Source organism: Sebastes umbrosus, chromosome 9 (genome assembly GCF_015220745.1).
Source record: "Sebastes umbrosus isolate fSebUmb1 chromosome 9, fSebUmb1.pri, whole genome shotgun sequence".
Lineage (NCBI taxonomy): Eukaryota > Metazoa > Chordata > Actinopteri > Perciformes > Sebastidae > Sebastes > Sebastes umbrosus.
The window spans coordinates 289868-299867 of NC_051277.1; the positions used below are offsets into that span (position 1 = coordinate 289868).

General features: G+C 45.0%; 1 long non-coding RNA gene across 1 annotated transcript in view; it reads right to left on the minus strand.

Moving 5' to 3' along the window:
- Window positions 1–8583: 8583 nt before the first annotated feature.
- The window catches only part of LOC119494749, an 18543-nt gene continuing 17126 nt past the window's right edge, over window positions 8584–10000 (minus strand). The window contains exon 3 of the long non-coding RNA XR_005208286.1: window positions 8584–8606. This is a non-coding gene — a long non-coding RNA (uncharacterized LOC119494749). The remainder of the gene's footprint in view (window positions 8607–10000) is intronic.

The following is a 10000-nucleotide window of genomic DNA, read 5'->3' on the forward strand; positions in this document are numbered from 1 at the left end:
ACATCTCCACATCTACTCATCTCCACATCTCCACATCCCTACATCCCTACATCTCTACATCTCCACATCTACTCATCTCCACATCTCCACATCCCTACATCCCTACATCTCTACATCTCCACATCTACTCATCTCCACATCTCCACATCCCTACATCCCTACATCTCTACATCTCCACATCTACTCATCTCCACATCTCCACATCCCTACATCCCTACATCTCTACATCTCCACATATACTCATCTCCACATCTCCACATCCCTACATCCCTACATCTCTACATCTCCACATCTCTACATCTCTACATCTCCACATCTACTCATCTCCACATCTCCACATCCCTACATCTAAACATCCCTACATCTCCACATCTCTACATCTCCACATCTCCACATCCCTACATCTCCACATCCCTACATCTCTACATCTCTACATCTCTACATCTCCACATCTCCACATCTCCACCTCTCCACATCTCCACATCCCTACATCTCTACATCTCCACATCTCCACATCCCTACATCTCTACATCTCCACATCTCCACATCTCCACCTCTCCACCTCTCCTCATCTCCACATCCCTACATCTCTACATCTCCACATCTCCACATCTCTACATCTCCACATCTCCACATCTCTACATCTCTACATCTCCACATCTCCACATCCCTACATCTCCACATCTCCACATCTCCACCTCTCTACATCTCTACATCTCCACATCTAATCATCTCCACATCTCCACATCCCTACATCTCTACATCTCCACCTCTCCACATCCCCACATCTCCACATCTCTACATCTCCACATCTACTCATCTCTACATCTCTACATCTCCACATCTCCACATCCCTACATCTCCACATCTCCACATCCCTACATCTCTACATCTCCACATCTCCACATCTCCACATCCCTACATCTCTACATCTCTACATCTCCACCTCTCTACATCTCCACATCTCCACATCTCCACATTTCCACCTCTCTACATCTCCACCTCTCTACATCTCTACATCTCTACATCTCCACATCTACTCATCTCCACATCTCCACATCCCTACATCTCCACATCTCCACATCTCCACCTCTCTACATCGCCACCTCTCTACATCTCTACATCTCCACATCTCCACATTTCCACCTCTCTACATCTCCACATCTCCACATCCCTACATCTCTACATCTCCACCCTCTCCACCTCTCCACATCCCTACATCTCCACATCTCCACATCTCCACATCCCTACATCTCTACATCTCTACATCTCCACCTCTCCACCTCTCCACATCTCCACATCTCCACATCTCCACCTCTCTACATCTCCACCTCTCTACATCTCTACATCTCCACATCTACTCATCTCCACCTCTCTACATCTCCACCTCTCTACATCTCTACATCTCTACATCTCCACATCTCCACATCCCTACATCTCCACATCTACTCATCTCCACATCTCCACATCTCCACCTCTCCACATCCCTACATCTCCACATCTCCACATCCCTACATCTCTACATCTCCACATCTCCACATCCCTACATCTCTACATCTCCACATCTACTCATCTCCACCTCTCCACATCCCTACATCTCCACCTCTCCACCTCTCCACATCCCTACATCTCCACATCTCCACATCTCCACCTCTCTACATCTCCACCTCTCTACATCTCTACATCTCCACATCTAATCATCTCCACATCTCCACATCTCCACATCCCTACATCTCTACATCTCTACATCTCCACCTCTCCACATCCCCACATCTCCACATCTCTACATCTCCACATCTACTCATCTCTACATCTCCACATCTCCACATCCCTACATCTCCACATCTCCACATCCCTACATCTCTACATCTCCACATCTCCACATCTCCACATCCCTACATCTCTACATCTCTACATCTCCACCTGTCTACATCTCCACCTCTCTACATCTCTACATCTCTACATCTCCACATCTACTCATCTCCACATCTCCACATCCCTACATCTCCACATCTCCACATCTCCACCTCTCTACATCGCCACCTCTCTACATCTCTACATCTCCACATCTCCACATTTCCACCTCTCTACATCTCCACATCTCCACATCCCTACATCTCTACATCTCCACCTCTCCACCTCTCCACATCCCTACATCTCCACATCTCCACATCTCCACATCCCTACATCTCTACATCTCTACATCTCCACCTCTCCACCTCTCCACATCCCTACATCTCCACATCTCCACATCTCCACCTCTCTACATCTCCACCTCTCCACATCCCCACATCTCCACATCTCTACATCTCCACATCTACTCATCTCTACATCTCTACATCTCCACATCTCCACATCCCTACATCTCCACATCCCTACATCTCTACATCTCTACATCTCTACATCTCTACATCTCCACCTCTCTACATCTCCACATCTCCACATCCCTACATCTCCACATCTCCACATTTCCACCTCTCTACATCTCCACCTCTCTACATCTCTACATCTCTACATCTCCACATCTACTCATCTCCACATCTCCACATCCCTACATCTCCACATCTCCACATCTCCACCTCTCTACATCGCCACCTCTCCACATCCCCACATCTCCACATCTCCACATTTCCACCTCTCTACATCTCCACATCTCCACATCCCTACATCTCTACATCTCCACCTCTCCACCTCTCCACATCCCTACATCTCCACATCTCCACATCTCCACATCCCTACATCTCTACATCTCTACATCTCCACCTCTCCACCTCTCCACATCCCTACATCTCCACATCTCCACATCTCCACCTCTCTACATCTCCACCTCTCTACATCTCTACATCTCCACATCTACTCATCTCCACCTCTCTACATCTCCACCTCTCTACATCTCTACATCTCTACATCTCCACATCTCCACATCCCTACATCTCCACATCTACTCATCTCCACATCTCCACATCTCCACATCTCCACCTCTCCACATCCCTACATCTCCACATCTCCACATCCCTACATCTCTACATCTCCACATCTACTCATCTCCACCTCTCCACATCCCTACATCTCCACATCTCCACCTCTCCACATCCCTACATCTCCACATCTCCACATCTCCACCTCTCTACATCTCCACCTCTCTACATCTCCACCTCTCCACCTCTCCACATCTCCACATCTCCACCTCTCCACATCCCTACATCTCCACATCTACTCATCTCCACATCTCCACATCCCTACATCTCTACATCTCCACATCCCTACATCTCCACATCCCTACATCTCTACATCTCCACATCCCTACATCTCCACATCTCCACATCTCCACATCCCTACATCTCTACATCTCTACATCTCCACCTCTCTACATCTCCACCTCTCTACATCTCCACATCTCTACATCTCTACATCTCTACATCTCCACATCTCCACATCTCTACAACTCCACATCTACTCATCTCTACATCTCTACAACTCCACATCTACTCATCTCTACATCTCCACATCTCCACATCTCCACATCTACACATCTCCTCATCTCTACATCTCCACATCTCCACATCTACACATCTACACATCTCTACATCTCCACATCTACTCATCTCTACATCTCCACATCTCCACATCTACACATCTCCTCATCTCTACATCTCCACATCTACTCATCTCCACATCTCCACATCTACACATCTACTCATCTCTACATCTACACATCTCCACATCTACACATCTACACATCTCCTCATCTCTACATCTCCACATCTACTCATCTCCACATCTACACATCTACTCATCTCTACAGCTCCACATCTCCACATCTACACATCTACTCATCTCTACAGCTCCACATCTCCACCTCTCCACATCTCCACCTCTCCACGTCTCCACATCTCTACATCTCCACACTGAGCAGAATATTCTAGGAGTGGTTGCAGACGCAGGTTTAGCTTCAGTGTTACTCAACTCAACACGTGTGAATCTTTGAGGTTCCATTCATCCAGAAACATTTTTTTAGCTGATGTTTTGTCTTGTTTCCATCAGACTGGGTCTCCTTTAGACCAGAAACAGGAAAGATCTCTCAACCAAAGTGGAGGTTTGAGGATCCTCCTCATTCTGATGACTTTAAAGAATGAAAACAATGAAATAATAAATACACTGCAACAACATGTTGATGTTAAATACCTTTAATTTAATCTCTGCATAAACTAATATTCATCAGTTTTCATTTCATCATGTTATCTGCTGCTGTAACACACAAACCAAATGTTTCCTCACACTGGACCTCCAACTCGACCTGTACATCTCTCTCTCTCTCGTCTGTTTCTTCCTCGTCATCCGCCTGCTTCGTTTTGTTGTTGTCTTTCTGAGATGGGCTGCTGGAGCGTGTCGATGACGTCATGCAAACGGAGAGTGAACCGGAGTAACGTTTAACATTTACTATTAAAAGTGATAAAAGAATACGTCCATATGAAGTTTGTCGTGCTTAAATACAAGATGCAAATTCTTAGTATCCATACAATCCATTATTTACCTTTCAAATGGATTTTATATCGATATGCGTCCCCGTGAAGGACGGCTTGCCGAGTACCTATCAATGTAGTTGGATCGTAGGAATATGAATGGATACGCCGATGTAGTAGATGAACCGTTACACCCGTAGCGGATACACAAGCCGTTGTTATGATCCGTACATGAAACACTCACCGCTCCTCACGTCCGTGTCTCTTCTCGTGCACTGATTCCTTTAAGCTGAACAGCCAATCAGAGTGATGTGCGTGCGTGCGTGCGTGCGTGCGTGCGTGCGTGCGTGCGTGTGCGTTGACTCCCGTTGCATCAGAAAGTTGCCGTGTGGTTTGACTTCCTCTCAGAGACTTTGTGTCTGCAGTCAGGCTGTTTGAGGAGTGAATATTCATTAAAGCCTCGGCGGTGGCGAGGAGCCGGCGAGGGCCCGCTGATACTCGCCTTAAATCAGCTGCTGTCTGCTTTACAAATTGCCGGCCTTCCTCCGCACGTAATTGGCCAGTTTCAATTAGCGGCTGTCAGAGGAGACGACTCCGCGGCCGAGCGTTACACAAAATACTACAGCGGGACTTTTAATGATCAAAATATGTTACTGCGGCGTCACGCCACGGTAATGCTGTTTGCTCACTGCTGTCACCTCCTCAAGAAAGCAATTATACAGGGCAGACGGGAGGGGGGGGGGATGAGTGAGTGTGTGTTGGCTTCATAAATCCATTCAGAGCCACATGAAGTGAAGACTTCCTATTAAAGTTAGAGTCAGTTTAAAGCTGCAGTTAGTGGCATCTGACCACCAGGAGGCTGAACAACTAGAGACACAATCCATAAACCATCAGCTACATGGAGTCACGTTTCTGTCACGAATGAATACTAGTCCAATAGTCACTCTGGTTTAGCTCTGGTTTTGGTCTCCACCATCTCCTAAGAAACATATCTGTCTGTTTAGCTGCTAAATGCTCCACTTTGCTCACCAGCTGCTCTCTAACTGGGTCTGAACAGTTTTACACCAAAACACAACTAAAGACAAACTTCCATATAAAGAAATGGTTCTAGCAGTTCTCTTCTTTCTGTCCATCAGCTGGTTGTGTTCCAGATACTCAGACTTTAACACTGATACGGCAGAATGAACAGCTTGTGTTTGATGCTAGCATCGTTAACCAGCTTAATCTAGTTGTTTTATCTCTTCTGCGCATGTAAAGACTAGTTGTAGTTGTAGTTCTCTCTTTCCTGTTTCCTTTGTTCCACGAGCAGTAAATGTGCTAAATGTATTGCACCAGATTCCCCCTCGAGGGACAATAAAGATGAACTGAACTAAATACATTTAAAACACAGACTGTAATCCTCAGAAGTTATTTTTTTTTTTCAAATTTGAATTAGCATTTTGCTTTTATATCTGTGGAAACTCGCTGCATTCACCAAAGAAAGAAACTAGTTTATCAAACCCGTTTTATCCTGATTACGACTCAGCAACTAGATCTGTATTAGAGATGTCCGGATGAAAGAGGAGCCACATGGAGAACACCAGGCAGCTGGAATTAAACTAAAGGTGAGTTTTAATAACAAGAAGTTGGAAACTAAAACTGGCAACAAACTAAAGGCAGCAGGAAGCCCAATAATCCAACAATCCAACAACCCAATAATCCAACAACCCAACAAACCAACAATCCAACAATCCAATAATCCAACAATCCAACAACCCAACAAACCAACAAACCAATAACCCAACAATCCAATAATCCAACAACCCAACAATCCAACAACCCAACAATCCAATAATCCATCAATCCAATAACCCAACAACCCAACAAACCAACAATCCAACAACCCAACAAACCAACAAACCAACAATCCAACAACCCAACAATCCAATAATCCATCAATCCAATAATCCAACAACCCAACAAACCAACAATCCAACAACCCAACAAACCAACAATCCAACAACCCAACAAACCAACAATCCAACAACCCAACAAACCAACAATCCAACAACCCAACAATCCAATAATCCAACAATTCAAGAAGAAAAGAAGATAAATACTAAAAGTTTGACTAACATGAAGAAGACCAAACGCAGACGAGCTGACGACTGAAAGCACTCAGATGAAATACACCTGGACTGATTCACTAATGAAACTCAGGTGGGAAACAGAAACAAAGACAGGAAGTTAAACCAAACACAAAACATGAGGAGAGTGAACTTTCAAAATAAAACAGGAAACAAACTAAACAAAAACCCAGAACCACGACAGAATCTGATTGGTCAAGTCTTTCCTATTGATTGTTGATTCATGTTTTCTTGCTCATTGTTTCAGCTTTATTTATCTATAGAAAATAGACATGTGACTACCGCTAAGCTGTTGTTTCAGAATAAAGGACAGCGCTGTTTGTTGTGTAGGCCCGGCGCTGTTCGTGGCACAACAAAAAGGCCGAAATATCTTCAAACAAAAGGCCGAAATAGTTCAGAAAAAAGGCCGATATATATGTCCGAATAAAAGTCTGAAATATTTCCAAAAAAAGGCAGAAAAATGTCGGCCGTCGCTCCGACCGTCGTCCTCCCCGTCACATGACGCCCAACTCTTCCAGCCAGCGAACTCTCAGCATCCAAACTGCAGTTTCTTCGTCTTTGTGTTGGTGTTCGGGGGCTGAAAGGAAGTTGTTGAAAGGCTCAGCTCGTCGCTCTAATCCCTGATAGCAGGTTTGTCTCCGTCTCTTCCTGCTGGCACACGTTAGCTGTGTACATCGTTTGTTAGCGGCTGACTTAAATTCTATCTCTCCGTCCCAGGTGGCTTTGATCCGCCGCACACGCTCCCTCATCTTCCCTCTTCTCTCCTCGCTCTTATTTATTTTTTGTCTCTCTCTTTTTTTTCTTCTCCTTCTTCTTCCACCTCGTGTTGAAAGTTGCCAAACTCCTGTCCTGCTCGGCTTTAAAGGGAGAAGAGAAGGTGACAGGCAGCCGGGCATGAAAAGAGAGGAATCAAAGCCAGTCCCTCCCACCGTCATCATTCAGCGCTGCAGAGGAGCTGCAGAGGAGCGCTGCCCAGATCCACATATTCACATTTAGAGCAGCCGGCAGCAGAGACGGAGACGAGGATGTGAAGCACAATCTGCATCCAGCACCACGACGCTGGCAGCATCACCACCAGCCGGGAGGTCAGAGGTCAGCGGGGACGCCGCTCTGACAATACAGAGAACACAAACTGAAGGTTTTACAGTTGAGTTTCATATTTCATCTGGATTCAGGCTGACGTTGTTTTGGTTTTAAAGATTTATTAAAGATTCATTAATCTGATTCAGTGAGTTATTGTTAGGGCTGTCAAAGCTAACGTGTTAATGCACATTCCTTTTAACGCCACTCATTTATTCAACGCAATCCATCCTTTGGAAGTTCTAACCAGCTCAGTCTAAAGAGTGAAGATATCATATGAAACTATAAAAACCGAAGGTTGGTACCGATGGATTCATCAGGTTCTAGAGTTTACTATGATACCAGGATCTTCTGCCTTTCTTTCGGACATTTTATGGGCTTTTATTTGACTTTTTTCATTCATTTTTTTCTGATATTTTTGGACTTTTTTCAGAGATTTTTCAGACTTTTTTTGAACATTTACTTATTATTATAATATTATTACTATTTAGACTACAGTCTGCTACGGTCCGCTATGTACAGCGAGCCGGTCATTGTTGTGAAGTTAACCCTTTCAGGACAACACATCTGGGTTTATTTCACAACAATGAGCGGCTCGCTGTACATAGCGGACCGTAGCAGACTGTAGTCTAAATAGTAATAATAATACATATAGTTGTACATTATCAACTCCATATATCTGCTGAAATAATGTAATAAGTATGTTTTTAAGTGTCTAACAACATGATGGACCACTAAATGACGGTTCAACTGTCATTGAGTGGTAAAAGTCATCAATAAGTTTAGTAAGTAACTTAAAGGTTAATAAATGTTATAACTGAGCTCAACGTGTCCTCATACAACGGCTCATATGATATGTTACGACAAGGTATTCCTCATCTTCCTACGAATGTCCACCTCGTCACATGCACACAGTCTTTTCAAAATAAACTTCCGTCTTCACAGGAAACATCTTCCTGAGGTTGAGGCAACAAAACTACCAACTCCTGAAGAGGCGTTACTTTAAACACTGAAGTTACAACTAAACAAACGTTGACTTCTGGTTTCAGACGAGACATGAACGTTGGTCTCCTGGAGACAGACAGTCTGCTGGTTTTAACCCCGACCTCCTCCCTACACGCCGTGTCGTCCTCTTTATACTTTATACTTCTATATCAAAGTATGTTTCGTAGGTAGAACTACGAACGGTGTGTGGAAACAGCCTGCTGGGCTCAATAGAAGTCCAACACATTGTTCTGTGTGTGAGGAGTGGATGATTTCTGGATGTTTCTGGATGTTTTCTGGATGTTCTCTGGATGTTTTCTGGATGTTTCTGGGTGTTTTCTGGATGTTTTCTGGGTCAATAGAAGAAGAGAAGGACGACCCAGAGAGGTCAGTTATAAAAGGTCAAAGGTCATCTCTTCTTCTTCTGTTCTTCATGGTGTTTCTGAACAGTGAACTGCTGTTGAGAGAGACTTCTTTCCTTTAATAAGACCACCGATATGAATCCTCATTCCCTCATTAGCTCTCCTAAACTCTGGTCTGGTCTGTAGAGCAACTCTTTAAGAGGTACCAACACAATAATGATCACAGGAACTCTCAGAAAACCATCAGGCTGCTCTTTTTCAGTCATGTCAGAAGCTGTATTTCTATTTATTAAACTGCTTTTTATGCCAAAGCTGAATATGTTTCTGCTAAAAGTATAAATCCGTCCTCCGGCAGCTCCGAGCAGCAGTTTAATCTCAAGGTCCCCGCCGGCCACATGAAGCTCTCCGATAATACGGCTCCTGTTTGCTGCTGAAACTCTCTCATCTACAATAGCCCGGATTGTGCAAACTGCCACTTGAACTCCGAGAAGAGCTTCTGTCTTTTTTATATCTATTTTTCATCCAATCAGTGCGAGCGGCCGTCTAATGAAAGACAGCGTCTGCAGCGATCACTTGGACATCTGCCGCTGCTTTGAGGCGAGTCATTGTCTGCTCCGTCCACTCCAGACGATCGCCACGGGCTACGAGGCGGCCTCAGCTGTCAGGGACGAGCTCTCCGCGTACAAGGAGGGAACTGTTCTGCTGGCTGGAAATCGATGAAGACTGGGGGGGGGGGGGGGGGGGGGGGGTGTTGACGGTGGGTGGGATGGAGGACCACCACGGGCTCGCCAGATGATGCTGCTGCTGCTGCTGGAGGGAAAACAAGCATCACTGGGAAAGAATGATTGCTCCTAATGGTGTTCATGGTTCCAGTAAAACACTGAAGTCTGTGTGTTCTGTTGGCGATGGAGTCATATAACCTCCTGCAACGTGCACGTCAACGTCTCACACACAAAGAAGTGGAAGTAAAGATATCAACGGATGT